We start from the raw sequence: 6,586 nt of genomic DNA, 5'->3' as shown, positions 1-6,586 counted from the left end.
AAGTTCCTGAAATCTACAAGAGAACTAAAAAGGATAATTTTGCTCTGTTTCAGCAGGATAGTGAACACCCCCTTGGAGGAAGCTGTTGTAAGATTAATGGAAGATAGAAAGCAAATCTGCCCACCTCCATCTGGGGAAGGTGTTCCAATTGGAAAAGTAAGAACATCGCCAAAGATCTCTGGTCTTTTTCATCACAGAAACTATTCCACCTCTGAAATCATTAGCTGAAGCATCCTGCTGTCTGCCCACACTTTGCCTCTCCCTAGCCATTCGTTCAAATCCTCTCTGTTCCCCAGCCTCATTGACCACTGCGTCCACCTTGGTCTCAGTTTTTCGTATTTGGCAAAGAGACCCCAGACCATTGTTTTAATAATGCTTCTGCCAATAACCTAAAGTCCCTGACCTTCTGGCTTTTCATTACTCATTTGGCAACAGCTCCCCACCTCCACCCCGCCCCGTTTAAACCCTGCCTTGGGCTTTCTCTGTGCCTGCAAACACTGTTGCAACAAGTTTCCCCACAGGGCAGATAAGTCATAATCGTCAACCTCAAGTGGTCCCTGAAATCCCATACTTTCCATGTCAATTCCCAGTCTTGGGTTCCATTATGACTATTTCAAACCTGGTCTGCTCACCTCAGACCTCTGATATCCCTCTTTGCACCCTCTCCCGTTTTCAACAAATGAACTTCCCTCCTACTACATAGAGAAAATGAAACTATTAGACAGTCTCTCACTTTCCACTATAGAGCCATATATCCACTTACCTCTGTCCCCATCTTCTCTTTGGTGGCAGGGATATTATTTTCCAATATTAAAGTATAACTTTTTCCTTCCCTATATTTTTACTTTTCCCTCCTCTCCTCTTTTAAGCAACTGGATGGCTCCCTGCTCACCTGAAGGGAGGGATGTGGCTGGGCAAAATGCAAAAAGTCTCTGGTATTTTTTTCCAAAAGCCTAAACTCCAGGCGCGGAGGGTGTGGTCGGTTTTAAAATAGCCACAAATTTTTCCCCTCCTCTCACTGCGCCCTTTGGCAGTGTCTATCTACACTGACTCTGGGGAAAGAGCAGAACTCTACTGGCTCTTCCCCTGGGTTGGGGGTGGGTGAAGGGAGAGAGAAGTCTCTGGACCCCACGGCAAAAAGCACCTGAGCTCTTCTTCCTGACACTGAGTCAGGGAAGAGCAGAACTCATGGAGTAGCTGTATGGTTCATCTCGACAGATGATCGGAGGCACTATCGCAAACGTTCCTGGGCCCCAGATGCAACTTGGAGGCAGCAGAAGGGTCGCAGAGACAGTGTAGGTGACATTTCAGAGGCACCTATGTGGACCAAGACCCAATGATCCTAAGACCCCAGGTCTATGGCACAACCGTAGGAGTAGGGAAACCCTAGGAATTACCAAGGCAAATTGCCCAGCAGAAAGCTCAATCAGAAATAAAGTTGTTTTCTGGGGTGCCTGGGTAGCTCAGTCGATTGGGTGTCTGACTTCAGCTCAGGTCACGATCTTGTGGTTGGTGGGTTCGAGCCCCACATTGGGCTTGCTGGCTGTCAGCACAGAGCCTGCTTCGGATCTTCTGTCCCCCCTCTCTCTGCCCCTTCGCCGCTTGTGCTATCTCAAAAATAAACATTTAAAAGATTTTTTTTTTTTTTAAGAAATAAAGTTGTTTTCTGGGAGATACCGGCTTCCAGTTATGGAATGAATAAGTCACGGGGATGAAAGGCACAGCGTGGGGAATATAGTCAATGGTATCGTAATGGCATTGTATGGTGACAGCTGGTAGTTACCCTTGTGGTGACCACAGCATAATGGATAGCACTGTCAGTCACTACGACATACACCTGAAACTAGTATAACATTGTGTGTTACCTATAGTTCAACTGAAGAAAAGGAAAGAAAAAGTGGTTTTCTGTAAAGTGACTTCTGGCACACCTAATTTAGTAGACCTGGTACCCCCCCCCCTTTTTTTTTCCTTTCTGGGACAATCGCATATGCCTAGTCCCTGCTCTCAATCACCACCTCTCTTTCCTGTTCGTTCAACCACATGCTCTCAACCAGAGTGTTCTCACCAACGAGAGAATTAAACATAGTCAAATGTCTCTCTCTTTGGAAAAAAAGAAATCCCATTGATTCACACCCTCCCCTAGCACAACTGCCGCAGAGACTTATGGGAATCAGAAGGTGCCCTCACCAGGCAGATGAATTGCAAACATGGGACCGAGCACCTTGAAAAAGGTACCCCTTCCTTTGGCCCCAAGCCAAAGCTCAAATTCAGAGCTCGGCTGGCTTCCAGCCTGGATCTGCGTCCTTCAGCCCCGCCCTTGGCCACGCCCTTAGCCGCGCCCCTGTCCTGCCTGCCGCGGGTTCCTCCACCCGAGCCTCACAGCCCAGCTTCTCGCTGGAGTTGTTTTGTACTTGTTCTCTCCTACTCATTCCTCAGCACACTCCAATCTGGATTCCGGCCCCGTATTGCTGCATAAACAGCTCATTCTAAGCTTCTCCGTGGCTTCCGCGTTATTGAATCCAGAGGACAATTTCATGTCCCATCTTGGTTGACCCTTCAATAAGTAGCATTTAACCCTTGACAGCTCCCGCCTCCAAACTGTCTTCTTTCCGTTTCTAGGACATCACGCTTGCCCAGCTCTCCTGTCGTTTCACAGCTGCACCTTCAGAGCAAAGCGTTTGGGAGACCAGGCTCTGTAAAACAGGGGTGCTACTGCTAGTAGGGTTATTGCAGGGTTATTGGAAGAATTAAATTTTCCAAGACAGATAGATGGAAGGATACAACAGTGCGTGAGATGAAATAAAGCGTCAAGTATGAGTTCCAGTCTTTGTTGTCGCTGTTGTGGGAAGCTCATCCTCTTCCACCCGGCCATTCGATGTTAGGATATTTGTATTCTTTCAGCTTCAGGGGCGCCTGGGTGGCTCAGTCCGTTAAGCGTCGGACTCTTGGTTTCCGTTCAGGTCATGGTCTCACGGTTGGTGGGTTCCATCCCCACGTTGGGCTCTGTGCTGACAGCCTGGAGTCTGCTTGGGATTCTCTCTCTCCCCTTATCTCTGCCCCTCCCCTGCTCTCTCTCTCTCTCTTTCTCTTTCTCTCAAAACAAATAAAATAAAAAAATTATTTCAGCTTCAGCCCTAGGCCCTATCCCTTCTCACTCTATGGTGTCTTCAATAAGCCCAGACTGACATTTCCTGCCCAGACTTCTCCTTGGAGCTCTGAACTTAGAAATCCAGCTGCCTCCCTGCTGCCTCCTTGACGTTCCTTCTTGGTGGCCTCAAGGGCATTTCGAGGTTAATGTGTGAATGGGGGAATCATCTCTTCTATTATGCAATCAGAAATGTAGGAAGAAGTTGGTTTATAGCACCTGCCTCTTCGTCAGCCCCCTTCCCTCAAGGCAACCCATCACCAAGTCAGGTTGGTTTTACCTTCAATCCATTCATGTGTCTCCATTGCCAGTACTAACACCCTAGCCCAGGTGAGTCTCTACCAACTGCCTAGCCTGCCTCTGTGTCCACTCTGCCTTCCTCTGATTTGGGGTCTTAAAGATAATCAATTGGTTGGGGTGCCTGGGTGGCTCTGCCGGTCAAGCGTCTGACTCTTGATTTTGGCTCAGGTCATGATCTCACGGTTCGTGGAGCCCGCCTGGGATTCTGTCTCCCTCTCTCTCTGCTCCTCCCCTGCTCGGGCTCTTCCTCTCAAAATCAGTAAATAAACATTAAAAAAAAGATAATCATTAAGACTTGTAAAGTGAGTCATGAGGGGTCTTGAGTGCAAGAGCTTACGAGGGTGTCCAGTATACAGCAGATGTTCAATAGGTTCCTTTTGTCCGCTTGACAGCTGAGAGGAAGCACTTTTTTTTTTTACCTTTGGTCTTTGAAAGCAAACCACTATTTTTAAAATGTTTTTTAATGTTGACTTATTTTTGAGAGAGAGAGACAGACGCAGAGCATGAACAGGGGAGGGGCAGAGAGAGAGGGAGACACAGAATCTGAAGCAGGCTCCAGGCTCTGAGCACAGAGCCCTACGAAGGGCTCGAACTCATGAACCGTGAGATCATGACCTGAGCCGAGTCGGACGCCTGACCAACTGAGCCCCCCGGGCGCCCCGACCACTATTTTTATGGAGGAGGGGGGAAGTCATATTAACAGCAATGAGTTTCCCAAAACCATCTTCTTTAAAGCTTTAAAAACCCTGAGCCTGGAGACCAAACTTCCTCAAAAATGGCTGCAGCTTCTGTTCATGGTTTTTTTCACATCTTGATATTTATTCAAAAGTATGCATGGGGCACCTGGGTGGCTCAGTCGGGGAAGCGTCCGACTCTTGATTTCAGCTCAGGTCGCAATCTCACGGTTGGTGGGTTCGAGCCCCACATCGGATTCACACTGACAGGAGCCTGCTTGGGATTCTCTCTCTCTCCCTCTCTCTCTGCCCCTTCCGCTGCTTGTGGGCTGTCTTTCTCAAAAATAAATAAATAAACATTAAAAAAATAACTGAGGTGAGACTGGAACAAAAGAAGAGAACATAGCCAGTTCAAGAAACTTGGGCCATTTAGCTATTCTTGCAAATTAATGTTTCCATGTAAAATTTAGTATCAACTTGTCGAGGTCCCGAATAGAAGCTTAGAGGTATTTTTACCAAGAGTGTGGTAAATTTTTAAAATAACTTAGGAAAGAAAATTATCTTTAAGATATTGGCTTGTCCTATCCAAGATGAAGGCACGTCTTTCCATTTGTTTAAGACTATTTTTGTGCCTTTCAGGAGCGCTTTAAAATTTTCATGGTGTAGATGAGCATATTTCTTGTTCAATTTTTTCTTAAGTATTCTATCTTCTTGGTTGCTATTGCAAATGGATTTTTCTCTAAGATTATGTCTGCTACTTGGTTATTGTGTACATAAAGCACTTGATTCCTATATGTTAATTTTATTTTAATTTTAAAAATGTTTATTTATTTTGGGGAGGGGCAGAGAGAAAGGGAGACAGAGAATCTCTGCACCGTCAGCACAGAGCCCAACACGGGGCTCGAACCCACGAACCGTGAGAAAGTGACCTGAGCTGAAATCCAGAGTCGGAGGCTTAATCGACTGAGCCACCAAGGTACCTCCCTATATGTTAATTTCATATCCTGCTAAGTTACCGAATTATTTCATTGTTTGAGTTAGTTCTTATTACTGATTCGGGAAGGGTCTCCACGTGCATTATGTCATCTGCAAATAGAAATGGTTTGACTTGTTTTTCAAATTCTTATGTCACTAATTAATTTCCTTTGTCTACTTCTATTGGCTATTACTTTCAGTTTAATGGTAAATACTCATGGAGGTAATGAGTATCCTTACCTTGTTCCTGATCTTAGCAAAAATTCCTCTAGTGATTCTCATTATGCAAGATGCTGGATTTAGCATTAAGGTGTGTGCACTCACACATGCATACATGTGACATCATGTGAAAGAAGTATCCATCAATTTCTATTTTCTTGAGTGTTTTTAAAATCAGGAAAGAAAGTTAAATTTTGTCAAAGGCTTTTTTAGCATCAAAGGAAGTAACCAGGAGTGGCTGGGTGGCTCAGTTGGTTAAGTGTCTGACTATTTTTTTTTAATGTTTATTTATTTTTGACAGAGAGAGAGAGATAGCAAGCACAAATAGGGGAGGGGCAGAGAGAGAGGGAGACACAGAATGGGAAGCAGGCTCCAGGCTCTGAGCTGTCAGCACAGAGCAGGAGGCGGGGCTCAAACTCACAAGCCATGAGGTCCTGACTTGCCGCTTAACCCACTGAGCCACCCAGGAGCCTCTGTGTCTGACTCTTGATCTCAGCTCAGATCTTGATCTCAGGGTCGTGAATTCAGGTCCTGCGTTGGGTTCTTCGCTGGGCATGAAGCCTAATTATGAAGATATTTTTTAAAAAAAAGAGATAATCATGGGGCACTGGGTGGCTCAGTCGGTTGAGCGTCTGACTTCGGTTCAGGTCATGATCCCACACCTCGTGAGTTTGAGCCCCACATCGGGCTCTGTGCTGACAGCCCAGAGCCTGGAGCCTGCTTCTGATTCTGTGTCTCCCTCTCTCTCTGACCCTCCCTTGCTCACTCTGTTTCTCTTTCTCTTAAAAACAAATAAAAACATTAACAAAATTTCAAAGAAGAGATAATCATATGCATTTTCTCCTTAGATGTATTAATATAGGATATTATGTTAATGAAATTCATAATATTGAATGCAAATTCCAATTAGACATGGAGTATTATTTACTTAATGTCATGTTGGATTCTGTCTGCTTACTTTTCATTTACTATTTTTGCACCGATATTCAGAAGTGATTTAGTTTGTAATTTTCTTTGTTGTGCTGTCTTTACAAGGTTTAGGTATCAAGATTATACTTGTTTCCTAAAAAAGAAAATAAAGATTTTCCTTAATTTTCCATCTTATCTTTAAATGTTTGGCAAATTTCTCCTGTAAAATCATATGGGCCAACTGCTGTTTTGTGAGGTAGTTTTCGTATAACTTTAAAGAAATTGATTTGTTTAGTCTTTGTTTCTCTAATGGTGTCAATTTTAGCACATGTGTTTTCCTAGGGAATTATCTGTTTTACCTATG

This window comes from Acinonyx jubatus, chromosome X, assembly GCF_027475565.1.
Source record: "Acinonyx jubatus isolate Ajub_Pintada_27869175 chromosome X, VMU_Ajub_asm_v1.0, whole genome shotgun sequence".
In the NCBI taxonomy this organism is placed as follows: Eukaryota; Metazoa; Chordata; class Mammalia; order Carnivora; family Felidae; genus Acinonyx; species Acinonyx jubatus.
This window is presented reverse-complemented; position numbering follows the sequence as displayed.